This window comes from Anomalospiza imberbis, chromosome 3, assembly GCF_031753505.1.
Source record: "Anomalospiza imberbis isolate Cuckoo-Finch-1a 21T00152 chromosome 3, ASM3175350v1, whole genome shotgun sequence".
NCBI classification, from domain to species: domain Eukaryota; kingdom Metazoa; phylum Chordata; class Aves; order Passeriformes; family Viduidae; genus Anomalospiza; species Anomalospiza imberbis.
The window spans coordinates 106,136,705-106,155,256 of record NC_089683.1 but is presented as its reverse complement, the minus strand read 5'-3'; the positions used below and the strand labels follow the sequence as shown (position 1 = coordinate 106,155,256).

General features: G+C 42.9%; 1 long non-coding RNA gene across 1 annotated transcript in view; it reads right to left on the bottom strand.

Annotated features, from left to right (window-relative positions):
* The window catches only part of LOC137471750 (uncharacterized), a 34,756-nt gene extending 18,515 nt beyond the window's left edge, over positions 1-16,241 (bottom strand). Inside the window, exons 1-2 of the long non-coding RNA XR_010997815.1 lie at positions 16,012-16,241; positions 4,817-4,950 (exon numbers count right to left, since the gene is read on the bottom strand). This is a non-coding gene — a long non-coding RNA (uncharacterized lncRNA). The remainder of the gene's footprint in view (positions 1-4,816; positions 4,951-16,011) is intronic.
* Positions 16,242-18,552: the final 2,311 nt, after the last annotated feature.

The following is an 18,552-nucleotide window of genomic DNA, read 5'->3' as shown; positions in this document are numbered from 1 at the left end:
TGTATAAATGATCCAAGAAATACACTGCATCCAGCAGAGAACACCTGATGGCACAGTGGAGCTCTTGCAAAGTGTTTTACTCCTGCCTATACACACAGTTTGCAGCTTGATTTGCTCAGAACCAGCTTTAGTTTAGCTGTTCATGTAGTCTGAATTGCATGCAATACTTACAGAAGCATACATGGGATTGACACAAATACAAATCAATTACTCAGATGTGGGGTTATGACAATGACACCAGGAAATTAACTCTCAGGAACTTTAAAGAGAAGAAAGAAAAGTCTAAAAAAAAAAAAAAGCAATCATTGTTGCCTTTTATTTGAGTTCCTGATACTTTCAGCTTCTAAAAACATTACCTCAGTTAACTCTCTGCACTAAACTTTTTTATGGCAGGAAAAAAGTTCTTTTTTTACAAATAAAAAAGTATTCATCCTGACATAACAGCCCTACTACCATATTAAAGGCACCTCGCAGGGTAGAGCTATTCCAGATTAGAGAGAATTTTCATTGGAACCAGAGGCTGGATTGCACTTTTCATTTCCATGCACCACGGCAGACAGGAGCAGCTGGCTGGGATCCTTCAGGAGCAGTGCAGTGCTGGTAAGTGGATTGACTGCACTCAGCAATGCAGCAATTCCCAGTGATGCCATACACTGCAGCTCAGCAAACAGTGGCCACTGCCTGATCTCGTTTAGCATGCACTGTGGGCGCTGCTGAATTCCCCTCTCACCTCGGTCCCCCCGACAAAGGGAGGGAGAGGTGGAGCTCACTGCAGGTGCTGGCTCCTTGCAGCAAGGACTATTTTGTTCCTCTAAAACAATCACTGGGGGGTTTTGAAGGCTGAAATCTGCTGTGACTTAAGCCTGACAATGAGAAGTGTTTTGCTGCTTTGCTCGCAGCTCTCCCACCCAGCTGAGACATCAGCACCCCACATTTTCCTCTTCATGCCTCAGTTTCCCTTGCTCATCAGCTTTGGGGCTGGAGAGGATGGTTATGATGCTTTTCAAGCCCTTGTGCCAGCTCGATCACAAAGATCAGGGTGACTCGGTGACGGTGTGGAAAAGTTTGGCTCCTTTGAGAAGATGCTCTTTAAACCCAGCATCCCTGGCACCAGCTGAGCAATGAAAGGCTCACAATGAAATGCCAGTGTCCCACAGAGCTGCTGTAGCAAACGGGGCACAACCCCCACACTCTCCAGCAGAGTCAAGAGTCAATCCTGCTGCCAAACCCATGCACAGTCTCCTTCCACCTCAGAGACACTTGGGGTGGCTTTGTCAGCACAGCACAACAGTAGCATGAATAAACCTAGTGTCAAGGACAGCAAAGAGCAACCAGCACAGCCAGCCCTGCTCTAAATGCTGCCAGAGTACTTATAACCTGAGTATTCTGTCCAGGGAGCTGTGGCCTAATTTAGGCTCCTTTTTTCCTGCTTACTTTCATTTCCTCAAACACATGATAGTTTTCTATCATTAATCTTCAGACTATCATACTTCCAGTGTCCTGAACTTGTATTTCTCTTTATAGGCACAAGCTGTCCTCCTAGTGCATGGAGCAGCTGACCTGGTCACCTTTCCTGACAACACTCACAGCTCCAGAGGATCAGGCCCATGACAAGGAATACATCATTCCCAGGTGTCTGTGAACACACTTGAACAAGGTTCATAGAAGTGGTTTCACACAAGAGGCTGCCCAGCTCCAGCTGTATCCTCCCATCTTGGTTTCAGAGTGATTTCCAGAATTATTCCTACTCTTTCAGTCATTTTCACCAGACCAGAAGTTGGTCCTGTTCCACACAATTGATTGTGCTGCTCTTTTTATCCTCCCCAAGCTCAGCCAGTGCAGTTCTGTGCCCTGGCACAGACAATAAATCCAGGGGGATTTTAGGAAATTAAATGGCAGCTGTGAGGCAATGGGAAAGGACTTCTCAGCAAAATCAGCACCAGATCTGAAGCAACATTTAAGTCCTGACAGGAGCAGGCACACTAAACAGAGTTAAGTGGAATGCTGCAGAATGGCATTTTGTTAATTAAAAAAAAAAAAAAAAAAAGGCAGAGTTTACTGAGTGAAACCACTGACCCTTGCTGGCACTGGAATGGGAAAAAATATCAAAATGGTTTCATTTTGTATTTCAAATTATAACTCAAGCCTAAGTAAAGGTATTAAAAAAGCAGGTATTGAAAAGGCCTCAACACTACCAACAAAAAAACAGGACTTTTTATTTTCCTAGCTAAGAAATAATTCAATTACTCACCCAGCACTAACATGAGGGCAAAGAACCAGAGCGTTCCCTGCCACTGGCACAGGGGAGATTTAGGTGGGTAATTCCATTAGCACTCTGGAAGTCCCTTCACATAAATCTTTGTGGCAGTATTGAGGAAATGAGGCATCAATAATATAAGAAATTTGGTTCCTTAACTCCACTTGAGGATCTCAAGCAAGGACATCTCAGGTTTCCCACCTCTGCCAGGCACGGCTTGGGCATCCCTAAATCTTCACATAGGGTCAGTGCCTGGGCTGCACTACAGTGGTTTACAGGTCTCACCGTGGCCCTGGAAGAAGGGAAATGTAAACCCTTGCAAGTGACAAGAAACACAAGTGCCATTTCCTCAGCATTCACAAATTCAGATGCTCTTATTAGCTGTGCATGCACTTACACAGTTAAAAGGAAGAGAAGGAGTTAAGCATTCAGGAGTGAGCACATCTGCTCCGTGCTGTGAAGGCACAAAGCTTTTGACTCTGCAACATCCTCACCAAGTAATTCTGTGAAGGCTTTTGGTATCGCAGCCATTGTTTCATGTCCTTATCGGCACCACACACCGCAGCCGGCTCTGCAGCGCTTCCCAGAGAGGGGTCCCCCCGGGATGCTCGGGATGTTCACACACGCACAGCCTCAGCAGGATGAAAGTGCTCCCAGCCTCTGCCCATCTTCCTGCACGCTCTCTCTCTGCAGACTTGCACAATGAGGAGAAAAGGAACAGGTTTTGCTTTTAAGTTAAGGAAAGTAGTACAGCTGCTAGGGAAAAAAAAAAATAAAGAAAAAAAGGGAAAAAGCTGGATGCTGTTCTTGTGGTGAGTCTTCCCAGGAAAGCTCTGTCTCTTGGCCTGCTAGACCTACAGAGAGATAGGACCTGCCAGATAAAACACTTCATGTTCCCCAGCATCTGCTGCTACATAATCACGCCAAGCTTGTTTAAAATTGAAATCACAAATTATTCCAAATATTGGTCTTACTTAAAAAAGACAACCTCTCTCCAGTGCCTCAAAGGGTGAATAAAATAGCAACTACCTGAATGACAGACACCTACTTTCCTGCAATTTCTGTGTGCAAGGCCACAAGATCCACCTCCCACGGGAAGACAGGAGTTCAGCAGACTGAGCTGAAGGAAAGGACAGCAGACAGCCAGGGCTAATGGACGGGGACCACAGAACCCTGCACATATTCTTTTCTTCAGTACCTGGAAGGATTTTTATTTTCCTAATGCTGAAGATAAAGGAATGTTGTGGTAGATGAGTTTTTGGTTCTACAATGCACTCTCTCTCTTTTTTTTTCAAAGATAGTGGGAGGAAAAAACAGACCAAAATAGCAAGTTTAGTTCTTGGTGTCTCTTCCTTCTGACCTACCAATGTTCCTCACTTAGGACTTTCACAATTTCAAATGAATTTCTGATTGTGCTTCAATCCTTCAAGAGAACATTAAGGGCAGATACACCTGGACAGCTGGATCACAGATCCAGCACTGTTCTGCTGGCCTGCTCATTTCAAACTTTGATCCTCTTCTCAGTGTGAGATGCAAAAGTAGTTAACAAAGAAAAATTTCTCTCCCCTCCCAGACAAATCCTCAGCTCTTTACTGCTGGCTGGTTATGAGTCCATATCTCAACCTGGCAGGCATAACTTCCCCCATGTTGTGCTACCATCACTGCACTAAGCCAAGCAACTGGAAGAAAAATTGGCATAATGCACTCTTTTTCTATTCAGCAAAGTTTGGGGGTTGAGACATATGAGTGTTTATTTTTACCTTCCCAGTACTACTACTACTTGGGAAGAAAAGCTTTGCAATAAGCTCAACCTTTCCAAGAGACCCAGAAGATGCAACTGAAGCTTTCATGGTCCATCCTTCTGTCTCCTAGCCACGCCTTCACAGACATGGATTAACACAAGTCCAGCAGCAATTACAGGGCCTTGCCTTCACACAGGAGACATGCAAGTGCTGTGGCTGCAGCTGTCCTGGCCCCAGCTTGGCTAAAGGCTTGGCTAGATCTGGTTTGAGCAGTGCTGTGCCTCTCACCAAACACCCAGAGCTCTGTTAGAGCAGGAGTTGGAGCAGCTCACGCCACCCCAGAGCCTCCTCTCTCAACATGTTTATCACTTGGGGCTTTATAAACCATTTTTGCAACTATGTTGGCAGCTCAAGAATTTAATTGCATGTTTCATGATATTGGGTGGTGGTTTTAATGAAACCTGCTGCTCCTGGGGAATGACGGGATCCCAGTGTTCATACAAAACCAATTAAGTCTTCTAATCACACCTGCAACCTGAGAACACACAGCAAGAAAATCCTCAAGGATGGAAATCTGAAGGTAAATAAAAAGACCTTCTTCCTTCCCTGTGCAATTTTTGTGTAAGAAAATGCTCTCAGGGTTTTCAGACTAATGACATGAGAGGCCTGAGTCACACATACAAAGCTTCAGTTTAGAAACACTAATATTAATACAGAACCAGCTGGCAGAGAGAGAAGATAACAATGGCTTTAAGCATTAATAATGGATTATTTTTCTACTAAGATTAAAGCACTTGGAAGCAGTTAAAACACATACCTTGTCAGCAGCCATTGGAAGCAGGGTGACATGAGGCAGTTTAACAGCCAGGCAGAATTACCAGTTGCATCCCTTTGACATTGCTATATCGCCAGGGTGTGAATTCAGCAGGAATCGGGGATTACAGGGCAACTCTGGAGTATCTGCAATAGAAGAAAAACACACCTGAAGTTTAAATGACAACTAGAGCACTGTGAGTTATATCAAGTTTAGCTCTGGAAATTAATATCCTACTCTTTCCTAAATCTTGGAACCTAGGAGTCAGTAAGGAATAAAACCGGCAGTATTTATGATTTAATGGGAAAGGGTTTGTTTTCACAATTCCAGCTGGCTTGCAGAGGAAGGGAATAAGGATGGCCAGAGTCTCATATTATAACTGTAAAATGATGATTCCTTTCCCCATTGTTTTCTGTTTATTAAATTCAAGTTGAAAAGGCAGTTTTCCTTATATTTACACAGCCACACAGTTAATTGGAAGTAAAAGGATGTCTGTTTATGGCCCGGAGTGCTACCCCTGTTTGGGAGAAACAGGTTATTGTGCATAATTCATGTAATTGGTTTCCATAGCCCAAAGCATATCAGGAATAATTTCTTATAGCAGAGGAGTAGATTTATGCTGAAGTGTCCCTTGAAATTTCTCATCCAAAGGCTGATGGCTCTAATGATTGCCTTCAAATTGCTACCAGTAAAAGTCTATTCAAAAATGAAATTCAGCGTGCAATTTCGCAAACAGCTGTACGCTCCCAGCCTTCAGCCCCTAATCTAATCTGGGCTCTAATTTCTCTTTGTGTAGATTTGCAATGTACACTGGCTTGATCTTAATAAGGCCATTAGCACAAGGAGATTTGCTCAGGCCTACAAGCGCCTGCAGAAGGAGATCCTGGGGGCTGTGGGCTGGCACTGGGCCAGCGCCATCCCTCACCGTGTCATTCTGGTATAAAGGGATACTTGGATTTTCCCTCTTCCTAGCAAGTCTCTGGCTGACTCCAGAACACAAACCTCAGTCCCAGCTCAGCCTGGCCCGTGCCTAGATTGGCATGCTGAGCCAGAATGGGGAGCTGCTCCCAAGGCCTGGGAGAGCCTCCCTCTTCCCAGGCAGTCAGCATTTCTTCTGATGCATTCCCTGCTGACCCAGAGTGACCGTGATGGAGTGAATTCCCTGCTCTTCCATTCCTCCTTCCCTTGGGGATGAGCCACCCACACTCTGCACAAGGAGCTGCCTCTGATTAAATTGAATCAAATGTCTGTGTTTACAAGACATTTTGACCGACAAATCATTTTCCCTGTCAGACTGTGATACAACAATGATGGTAACTCAAACTCCTCTGGTCAAATGGTTTTGGAAAGCTTTCCTGCCATTACAGTCTGTGAATGTCAACGGGTTTATCTAAGTGCAGGCAAAGAGTGATGGCAGCACTTTCTGCATCTCCTTTTCCCACCAGAGAGCTCTCTGTAATGCTGCCTGGCAGGTCTGCCCCAAGAAAGGAGGAAGGAAGACATCGGACATTATTCTTATGATTTGCACTATACTGAATTTATCTTTGCTTAGCCCATTAAAAATAGGTTGCAGAAGATACCCCTATGAGTTAAACACTGAATTAATTTCCTCCTGAAAAGAGAGATGTCCCAGGAATACTGCAGTGTCTAAGCAACTGAAGTATACTTCCAGAGTAAGTAATGACACTATTATTAAAAGAAAATTCAAAACAACATCATTAGAAAACATAAAATCCTGTAACAGACTTACAACTTGTTGAAGTAAATGAGTGAATGCAAATCCTGACATTGAGTCTTGTTTATCTGCCAGCTGTTTCTGGGACAGGAGCCCCAAAATTCCTCTGGTACCCTTGTGGGAAAATCCAGGAGCTTGCCACTGCTGCCACATAACACTCCTCTGCATGGAAGGAGGAGGAAGGGGGAGAAAGAGGAGGAAAACCTGGGAAAGAGTACAAGGCTGAATAATGCAGTGGGGAAAAAAATACAGCAGCTGGATTTGCTGGGTAAGAAAGGAATATAACAGCAAACTGAAAACTAGCCCCGAAAGACTGTTCCTGGAGGAATTTAATGGAAACATGAACAAAGTAAATATTGGTAAGAATACAGTGTAAGTAAAGCAACAGGGTAAAAAAGGCAGAACTATTGACAAAGCAATTTCAACTGGAAGTCACTGAAACCACTGGAAGGTTTTGCAGTGTCTTACATAGGCTGTACCAGACCCTCAGCCCTTCTTGAGCAAATCATTTGTGGGATGAACCAGGTGCACAAACAGCCATGGGCTGCTCTTATGTTATCTTCAACAATGCAAAAGTAATCCATGATGTAGAATTTAAGATTCATGCCTAGTAATCACCATGTTTATCCATGCAAAGAAAACTGGCCCGAACTTACTTTGTATTCAGGAAACTGAGAGCTGGAATCAATGCTCATTCAAGCAGTAAGACTTGTTGCAAAGATGGAAAACCTTAGAGGAGTTCAGGTATCTGGATCTCTCCAGCAATGAGGTGTCAGGGGAGTCCCTTTGCTTTCATTCCCTCTCCAGCACCTGTCTGCACAGAACAGGCACCCAAGAGAGGAGCTCCTTGGCAGGAGCTGACAGGAGGGTGAGGGACAAGTGATCAAATTCTAGGCTTTGGACAGCTGAAGGACTGCTGAAGGTACCAAGCTGTGTTGGTGAAGGCTGGAAATGTGCTACTCTTTGGTAGCCACCAGTTAGCAAAATATCCCCGCTTTGGTCTAAGTGTGCGCAAACAAAACCCTTCAGATGAGTCACCTTCCTCAGGTACCTTCTATCTATAATCAGCAGGAGTTTTCTCTCACTCCACCACAGCACCTGCCATTATCTGCTGCAAGAAAGGCCTGACACAATGGGACTTGCTAAACAAAAAGTTTGTGCCAAGGGAGAAACTTAATCATTCCTATTGCAGACTAAAGAGGGTGAAAGGATTTTCTACATCTGGGGAATTCCCCACTGTACCCTGCTGTTGTAGTTTTCCCTCTTCTAATAATAATTTGTTATCCCAGAGGCACTACCACCACTGCTATAGTCTTTCTTTTAAAAAATAATTTTAAAAAGATCTTCTCTGCTGTAATATTTAATAAACAACAAATGCACTTACGATGATACACTAAGAACACTCCCCAAGTTCTTCCAGAGCCAGAGAGACTGATAGAACTTGCCATAGTCTGTGGGAACTTAGCCTTCATTAGGTCAAGCTAAATTACCTTACAAATAACTTGCCTCTACCCACAGCTCCTTGATTTTGAACTGATAGATTATGCAGCCATTAATCAGCTCCAGGTCTGGTCTTTGTTTTTGACTTCTAGAAGGTAAACTTATTCCATGCTGCTCCTCTTACTGAGTTTCTCAGATACATTCATACTCATAAAATAAAAAGTTAAAAGGAAAAAAAATCTCATTCCCTACTAAGCAGTGATGATTTCTCATGCTTCTTGAAAGACTGAACACACCTTTTAATAAATTTGTTTGTAATGCACCAATTTCATTTTGCCTCCTCCCAAGGAAGCAGATTTCAATTTGATGAGCTGAAGACATGAGAGATTATTTATGGCTGTGTGTCTGGGTCTGTAGTCAGCTGCAGAGCCATAAATTTGGAAGACAGCACAGTAACTGATCTTCAGTTAATTTCCTGGAAAGTCTGAAAACTTTGTTCTGGGTGATCACTGATAAAGATATAATAACAATAAAATGACCCAAGATGGCCAAACTCAATTTGTTAGTTTTGATAAAGATCATTTTTATCAGAGCTCTGTAGGACTTCATTCACTGATCCAACACCATTCCCTATATATAACCAGTGAAAATTCACTTTCATACCCTCATCAGATTTGTTTGGCCTGGACTCCTGTAGCTGTGTTTAGCTCTCAAATGCATGTCTTTAATAGAAATACCTTCATATCCAAGGGCTGAATTTCACCCAGAGAGATTGTTCAATGAGGTTTAATTTTGAGAGATGATCAAAGGTTATGTCCTTATCACTCAGTTCTGCTCCAGCTCCCCACAGATGGTGGATACACACTTGAAATAAAGTTCTGACTTTCCATTACTGTCATAAAATGAGTTGTAGAACCACCCTTTCTTCATTTGTCTTACTTAAAAAAATATCTTCTGGCTCATGGAAAAAAAAAAAAAAAAACCAAAAAAAAAAAAAAACCTCCTATCCATAGGTGATTAATGAACCTGCAGATTTAGTCAATAGCCTTCCAGGGGCCTTTCTACTCAAAGTCATGTTTCATTTGCTGCCCTTTGTATTAACAAATTTTGTGATTTCTACATTAAGCCTAAAGTATCTGGCACAGATACAGAAAGAGAATTTAGGTGTTTTCTAAAGGACCAGCTTTCTATAGGACATATGGAAAAACATTTAATGGATATTTCCCGTAATGGATTAAAGATTTTTGCATGAAAAACCAAAAAAAAATAGTATTTCAATGTTTCATTTCTTAGCATATATTTCTTGTTCTGTTTGACTTCAAAAATCAAAATGCAAGTGAGACTATTAATTCCAGCTGTTTCCTCTTCCTGTTCATGAGTAATTTTCAAAATAGTAAGTGAAACATTATCATTTGGTTCTTGCCCTTCCCCAATTAGTCTTTTCTTTATTAGACCCAGCTCTAGCCTCATGAGATCCTTCTTATCTTCTAAAAATGCATCTTACCCAATTCACAGTGGGGGAAACTTCAAGATTTTAAAGCTAAAACCAGGAGACAAAGGACAACACCAAAAACAGGAGCAAGAAGGAAAAAGCTTGCTATTCTGTTTTTTCTGTTTGTTTGGGTTTGTTGTGGGGTTTTTTGTTTGTTTTTAAATGCCACCCTTATCATTCCCGAGGAGAAGCAGAGGACAGTTCTTGTTTTATGGCTGGGGACTGTTGTACAGCACTGACTACTTTGATCCAATCTTACATCAGGTAAGATGTAAGCACTCAAGATTACATCTTGAGTGCTCAACAGCTTGAACACAGCTCAAGCAGCCCTAGAGCTGTGGATGTGCATTACAGATCTCTATCTCTCTGCCTGCACATATCTCCAAGTGTCTTCTACCTATCTGCACAGCAGAAGTAGGTTTTCAAAACCTTAGCAGGCAGTGTGAGGGACGTGTTTCCAGAGGAAGTCCGCTCCATTTGGAGAAACTCCATAACCAATAGATTTTTTTTTTCCCCACACTCAGCTGCACTTTCTGGGATATCTCTGGCCAGGCTGTCAAAGCTGTCTAGCCCCTAAAAGAGTCAGCTGGCCTAGAAGCTCCACTGCTAATTTTAGTGGCTAAATGAGAGCCAACTTCAATCATGCGAGCAAGCTCTTCAGGAAAGTCTGGCCACAAAGCTTTCATCTCAACTGACTGCTCCCCAAGCAAGCCGTAAATATCTTCTGATATTGTCCTCCTCCTTCTGTGCCCTAACATATGCACTTTGCTTATTTATAGAATGTGTGAGCTTCACATACATCAGGCCGAGTTCCTGGGGACCAAAGTCATGCTTGGTTTTGCCCAGCGCGACCAATGGTTCTCCTGGGCTCTGAGCGCAAAGGCTTGGTCTGCCCTCCTGCTATGCAGGAGAGGGCAACAGCTCCCAGTTAACCCACATTCAGGAATATTTCTGGAAACAGTAACAACTAACAAGAGTAGGAGGGAAGAAGCTGATGAGCTGGTGAGCTCCAAGCCCGCCATGCAGGAAGGGGAGCAGAGGGAAAATCCCACTGTGTCTGCTGCAGAAACTGTCCTCCAGCCACCTGCAAGGACTGCATAATTTGGAAGGGTCTGCAATGCATTCCTGCCTTGCTTGATGGCTGGGAGATGCCAGGGCAGAACAGCGGAGCCTATCTCCAAAGTACAGGATATTTAGTGTTGGAAACACAGCCTTAAGTCCTACATCAAATAAAACTCCACCTGTGCTCCAATAGTAAAAATGCAACAAACACCAAATAAAAACCCCACCTACATAACAAACAATTTTGCCCAGTTGGCTTAGTGGAACTAACCAACAACAGAAATTCAGCAGAAATTTGAGTTTACTATTTACCCATAAACCTATGTTTACTACATTTATTACAAACCCAGGTTTACTATTAGAGATTAGTGGGAAGAAAAAAAAAGTTTCTTCTTTTTAGAATTATGCAGTAACATAAATTAGTATAGACAAACCCCATGAGACAATGCACCAGCCTCCATGCAAGGATGGACACACTACTTTTTGCACGCTCAAACAATTGAACTGAGGTGTTCAACTACAGAGAAAATAAGCCATCATCATGCAACTATCCCTCTTCATCAGATGTAGGCAGGCAAGAAAATTCCCTTTGTCTAAGGCCACAGTGCATTTTGGTGGGCACTGAGCTCTCAGGCAGCTCAATCATCGCCTAAATAAGCCCTAATTGTCATTCCCAAATGTTTTGAAATTGTATTGCCTGCTGCTGGCACTCCAAAATTTATGCCTCTGGAGATATCAGGGAAAAGAAATCATCCAAGATCATTTGCAATTAGATGCAACAACCCCATGCTCAACTGGGGTGGAAGAAGGGAGAAACTTAATCATTCCTACTGCCCGTCAGGGGTAAAAATAGCATCAGCCCAAATGGTAATGCCTTTTGGTTTGTCAAGAATTGAATGTGCAGCACCAAGTGAGCAGTTATTACAGGCTCTGATCAGCAAAGCAATCATTCTCCTTGTTATCGTGCTGCCTGCCCATGCGAACAGCATCAAACAACCATTAAAAGACACCCCGCTCGCCCCTGAAGGGAACACGGGTGGGGAGTATCTGAAAACCTCCTTGTTAACAAGCTAACCTTTGAGTCTGGTGAGGAGGCAAGGAAGCATTTACCAGCCACTCTATCAATAATTATGGAAAGGAAAATCGTAGCTCATTGTCTATCCCAATGTGGGGAGATAAACAAGGCAGGCCTAGGGTGAGCAGCCTCCCATGGCAGCTCCCAGCCATGGGCAACAGCTGCCAAAAAGGTAATTATCCATGGAGGTGCTCCCCTGGGGCTGCTCAGTCCAGGGATGATGTATGTTTGGAAACTACCCCAAAGTCCTTCAGCTGGTAAGAGGAGTCTCTGTGGCACATCCCCCCTCAGGGTCCGTGAAATACCCTGGTAAACAGCAACCTGAAAGGCCCCATGCATGTGTGGGCAGTGGCATTGTATACCAGGGCTGAAGACTCAAACATTGTGATTTTTGTTCGCTGGAGCTGTGATGTTTCCCCTAGGCCCTTTGAACACATAGGGATGGGGACCTAGTTTTAAGCAGAATGTAGTAACTCAGTTCCCTATTTTTCATATTTCTCTCTCCTGTGTCACCCAGGAGGACTTAAAAAACTAATTATGCTTCAGCATGCAGCCACCCACTTTTGTTACAAGCCTAAATCCTTTTCCCATTTATAGCCTAACTCCATTTTGTCTCCAGCCTCATTGCAAGGAAGGAGGGAGTGCCCACCTGAGCCTGCACCAGACTCCCTGGGGGTTGCTACCCTACTCCAGCTCAGCCTTTGCATCAAACCACCAGTTATCTTTTCAATTAATTGTGGGTATGATAGCGGTTGACAGGACAACCTTACTACCAAGGGATAATTTAATATGATTAGACCATAATCAAAGTGTTAATAGCCTCAAAATTTAAACTGTGCAGAAGTAGGATTTATAAAAGGGAAAGGATAACCAGGGCCCAGATGAATAATAATAATGTTAGTTGTAACATTACAGCTAGTTGTAATAGAATAATTAGTTGTGATATCCAGAAATAAAAATTACACTGCTTTGAGTTCCAGGACGTGTGCCAAAAAGGGGCTGTTAGTCACAGTGATGAAGAACAGTTACGCAGTCCATTATCTCATGAACTGCAAGGCCCAGAAATGAATCCCACATGTCACAGGAAAATTGAGACTCTGCATTTTCAGCAATACACAGCTTTTTATTTTAGCCCTTAAAGTAGATCTTTTCTCACTAATGGAATGATGTGCCTTCCCATTCAGAGAAATGTATCCTCAGAAGCCCTCTTGGCTGAGCTTCACTTTCCCTTTGGGCATGGTCCCAATTTCTCCCTCCTGTGGCAGATGAAGCTAACCCCTGGCATCCCCATCTGCTCCCTTCCTCCATCCTCACCAGCCTTGTGGAGAAAAAAAAAAAAAAGCTCAAACTACATTAAATCCCAGCCTTTTCCTGCTTTTTTCCTTGTAGGGCAAGGATGCTGGGTGATGGTTTGGATACCTCCATCAACAGGTGCTGCATCCTCGTGGGGTTAGGCAACCCTTGCTGCCCCCGGCTCAGTGTTCAGGGCCAAATTCCTTAATCACAGAATGACAGAATTTGTTAGGTTGGAAAGGAGCTTAAAGCTCATCTTGTTCCAACCTCCCTGCCAGGGGCAGGGACACCTTCCACCAGACCAGGTTGCTCAGAGCCCCAGCCTATCTAATCCCCTCTAATGTAGCAACACACTTCTAAACCCTAAGTGCACAAGACAGTAATAAAGCTGGTGTTCAACATCATAGTGAGAAAGCAAGAAGCTGTACAGAAGCAAAAAGTGATGTGACAATTTTTTTAAAATTATTAAGTCAGCTAGTTTTTACCATCCCATTGTTACTCATTCACTTGCAAGACAGACACAGAAACAATTGCTTGACCTGATAGGCATTTAAAAAAAAATACTTTGAATTACTCCTATATCATAAAAGTTACTTTAAAACCATTTTCTGGGTTTTAGGCAGTGATAAAAAAATTAAATGCTTTTTCAGGTTGTGCTTATCCGTTTCTCCTTCATTTCCTCTGGCATACTTTCTTTTCTTCCTCTTCTTGCCATGCCAAAAAGAAAAAAAGTGGGCCTGTGAAGGAGGAAAACTGATGAAGAAAGATAACTCTGTCTAGGGAAAACAGGCAGGAAAAAGAGAATAGAAGTTGTGATTTTTTTTTTTTTTTAAGATAAATCACTTGGGATTTAAACAACTGAAACTTTTGTCTCTTTCTCACACACACACATCCCGTCACCCCTTTTTCTTCCTGGTCCTGGCTGACTTGCACCTTCTGGCAGGCACGTAGGTGCTTGTTTTGCTGTTGCTCCACAGGATGGAGTCACCAGAAATGATGTTCCCAGGAGACATTTTGCATAGGGATAACATGAGAAGCAAAGCTGTGCTCCGCTGGCCCTTTCCTCGCACACACAACTGTGTGCTGCAGTCCTGCTCCTGCTTCATCTTCTCTGTGTTCTATATTGGGAAAGACACCACTAAACATACCTGGGGAAGTGCTTTCCCACATGGGCACCAGAGCCCTGGCTCAGTGGCAATTAAACACTGCAGGCTGCACATGCTCACGCACCTATCTCTTGTGGCTGGCACTAACAAAAGCTGCACTGAGCCAACAAATCTTACAATGGCCTAATTTTTCTAGCAATGATGCCTCAGAGGTTTACTTTTTCTGGAATTCCCTGAACCTGCTTATCTGCTTCTTCTCCCTAACCATCTGCCAGTTTCAGATGCCTGCTATAATATATCAGTTTGTCTTGCAGTGGTTCCTGGAGTCTATCAGCAACCCAAGCAATTAGTATTGTCAGCAAATCATTTTTTAACTGAACTATTCAGTTTAAGCTAACTTAAAACTAATTGTGTATTTCATTCCTATCTAGCAAGATCAAATCAAATTTAAAAAAAATTACTATGGGTAAATATCAAAGATCAATAGGTAACAAATGAAACCTTCAATTAAAGTCTTACCTGAATGCTAACAAAAAAAACCTCACATAAAACAGAGGAGATTATTTCATATCAGGTCATTCTGATTATTCTCCTGCTGTCTCCTTAGTTCAACTCTGGCATTACTCAAATACTTGATGAAAAGGCTGGAGTACATTTTTGGCATCATAAGAAAACCTCTCTCCCTCCCCAGCAGGCAGAGACCCCATGAAGGCAGTTCAATGCCACTTTCAGGGTAAAGAGTGACCTCACAAAAATGGTATTTTCCTACACACTTTCCCCGTGAATTTTGAGCTGCAGCTACTGACCTTACTGGCAAGGAGACAATTTTACTGCTGGTTACTGTTTTTTGTGCAGAAGCATCGAGCTATTGAAGAGAAAGAAGGAGATCGTTCCCTCCTGTGTCCTGTGTGCCATCAGCAGAGGTAAATAAAATCTCTGCACAGGCCTTTGCATTGATGAGCTGATTATCTGTTCCTGCCTTTGAAGGTTCAGGGTCAGTGTTGTCCCTGATCCCTGCGATGGCTTTGGCACTGTCAGGCACACGAGAATGTGAGACAAGGAAAAGTAAAGCACTACAGCTGATTTTAAACTGTGGTCAGGTACACAACCTTCAACAAAAGCAACCTTCAACCTTCAACCTTCAACAAAAGCAACCTTCAAAAAGCAACCTTCAAAAAAACAGATACATCAATAGGTTAAACTGTCGAGGTCAAGAAAGAAAAATAAAAAAACCCCAAACCAATAAATCAGTCTCATCAGATCAATACATGTGATCTTGGTGAGATCCACGGGGCATGCTTTGTTGGCAGGGAAGATCATGGGCTCAGCTTGGAGAAGGTGGCAAACACCACCAACTTCAGAATGCTGCCAAGCAACCTGGAGCAGCAGAACTATCTCCCCAACACATGGCAGCCAGGCACTGCTGCCCTGCTCACAGGCACCAAGATAACACACCTGTAACAAGGAGGAGACCTTAGTGGGGAGCATAGGAATGGGATGGACATGGGAAATTCCTGTTAACTTTCCTACCCTCCTGCTCCCTTGCCCTACACCCTATTTGTGCCATCACCTGCCAGTCACTTCCCTCTGGCTGTTCCTCTCACCTGAGGGCTCCTATCCCTACCTCAATCCTCTTTTCTGCATTAGCTCCTTCCATCATTAGTCATCACAGAAGTGCCTTGGTGCAGTGCTGAGTCTGCAAAGAGAAGATGAAGATGGCAACCCTAAATATAAGTATCTATAAACTAGAAAACCATCTTTGCATCCAAATACTCATCCTTATGAGCTGGACTCCTCATAACACACATGCATTGATGGGATCTGCTGCCCTGTGCTCTTCCATCAGTGCAATAGATATCAGCTTGGTTACAGCAACTGGGTTTCTCAAAAAATAAAAAACCCACCCAAGGCAATTTACTGTAATAGCTTCTGGTTTAGTACAAATCTCTAAGTCAGCAGCTTGTTTTTTGGAAAAAATAAAAATAAGTGACCTACCTACAAGTATGGTACAATGAGAGCTTTCACTATGCTGGGGTGTGCATTCTTGAAATGTGCTTTCCTATTGATGCCATTTTTCTCCTAGAGGTAGGGAAGACACCCAGGAATGTCTCTGATCAGAGCTGATTGTGAGGCCAGAAGTGGGTGGCACCTGCGGAGGAGGTTGCAGAGCCTCTGAACCTTCATCACCAAGCACGGTGCATAAGTACCATGGCTTGACTCAGACCGAAACTGTTGGACAGCAGGTTTGGCTTCAGGCACCCATCTGTTTCTCTGTTTCTGCTTTATGTGCAGCGGCAATTGTTACAAAACCGCCTTTTACACTGAGCTGTGCAGGACGTGGGAGCTGCGGGAGGAACCGCTGCAGCCTCTGGATTGGAAAGTGGCATATGGGTTCCCCTGTGTGTTGCCTGTGTCCTGACCTCATCCTTTGCTTTTGGGACTAATGATAAGACAACCAATTTTATTTCATGCAGGTGCATGAGACATCCCAGCTCTTTGAGCATCCCCTGCACTTTCCCCCTCCAGATCCTGATGCTTCTCTCTGAGCCAGCCTGCAGACAGACAGGAAGCAGTCCTTTGCAGGTCTCTCTTTTTTTTATGCTGCTTCCCACTGCACTGGGCTGGAAACTGCCAGCAGAGCGAAGGAAGGAGGGCAGAGGCATCAGCATCTCCTGCACATCTGTCCCACTGCCCAGCTCTCAGCCGCAGATGAGGCTGAAGCCAAAAGACCTAATGAAGCAGAGAAGAACAGCTACACTCCTGACATAAAAGGCACGCCAAGCTTTCATCCTCTGAGAGGTTAAAAATAAACAATTTAGCTTTCAGCAAAGTGGTCTGATTAGAGGCAAAGAAAACTACATTGATTTCCATGGAAATGGAACATTTTGTTGCTGCTACTTGATCTTGTTGAAACGTATTAAGAACACAAAAGAATGCAATTTTAATATCTGGAGAGTGGTAGTATACTTTAAAAATTTAAATTAAATTGATTTCTTTTAAAAGAAAGCTGGCTGATTTTAGTTTCTTAATTAGTTAATTATCACTGCAAATGGAACATATTCTTATAAACTTATAGAAGGATATTACAGAAACAGCTGCAACCCACACCAGAAGAGGTACAGACATAACCAATATCTGTACATAAAAATCAGAGACTTAAACATCCTCTTAGGTTCTCTATCTCCTCCCTAAAACCAGCAAAGTATTGTTTTTTAACTCATAAGTCTTTCCAAATTTAAGCCCATTCTAGTTTCTACGGAAAACAGATCAATCCCTAAAATTTGTTTGCATTTTTTAACGTGTAGAAATACTTCCTAACAAAGAGACCTGCCTACAGATGCTCTGGAAGCAAAATAACACAATTAGATTGAGTTCTCATTTCATTACTGTGGTAGGTATCTCCATAGGGAGGTTTCCCAGAATGAGCTGCGTCCTATTTCAGTTTAACCCAGATAGTAACAAAATAATCTCTCAAAATGGGCCAGCACTGCCATGACCTTCACTGTGATAAATACTAAATACAGGTGTGAAGGAAAGGCTGCTTCGCTCACACAGTTGTTCTCTTTGTAGATGTGCCCCAGAGTACGACCAACTCCAACATTTCCATGCACGCCACTGAGACATTGCCACAGCGTGGCCCAGCAGAAATTTTCTATCAAACAAATGTTAAAAATATCTAAAATCTTTAAATGTTAAAAGTATCTAAAATAACACATTGTGATGGCAATAAGAAAAAAATAATTCCTTTTCTTCTTCCATTTCCTCAAAGTGAAATTTCAACAGAAACAATAAACTCTTTAGGTTTTTATTTTCACAGTGTGATATTTTCTCGACATAAATTTTATATTATTGGAATTTTAGACAGAGCAACTTGAGCTTCTATAACCAAAAGGCTGCTGTATTTGTATCTGTTTATTATGTTTTCCCACATTATTATGCTTGCAACTGGCATGTGTTCTCCTTCCAGTAGTGATGACCCAAGAAAGAAAGCAGAGCCAGGAAAGATTTGCCCACAAACCACCAGAGCCCTGATTGAGGACAGATTTCCAAAACTGACAAGTCACATTAGATATTGGGCAGTATAAATATCATTGATTCTGTTACTCAAGGGGACCTTGCCTTGCCTTTTCTTTCTTCCTTTCCTCATGAAATCAGTCCTGCAGTTTCCCTTGCATTAGGCTGAAGATTCTGTTTGGCTAAGGCTTACATTTGACTTTTGGCTATACATTTAACATGAAAGATTGTCCATGGATACGTTTAGCAGTGGATCCACTAGAGAGGCAGTTGCTGAAATACCTAATTTCCATTGCCTGCTGATTTTCATAGCCCTGATGAAGGTGTTGGAGCTCTTTATTGAATGTACAGGGAAAACCACAGAAGGCAGCAGCAATGGCAGCTACTAATAAGAAACACTGATGAGAAGAGTAGGATGTAAGTCCCATTCCTGGATGTAATTAGGTGGCTGTGGCTCATGAGAAATCAGAGCCTATTGACAGAGGAGTCCAGAGAATACAGGTGATGGGGGAATTGTTGGCA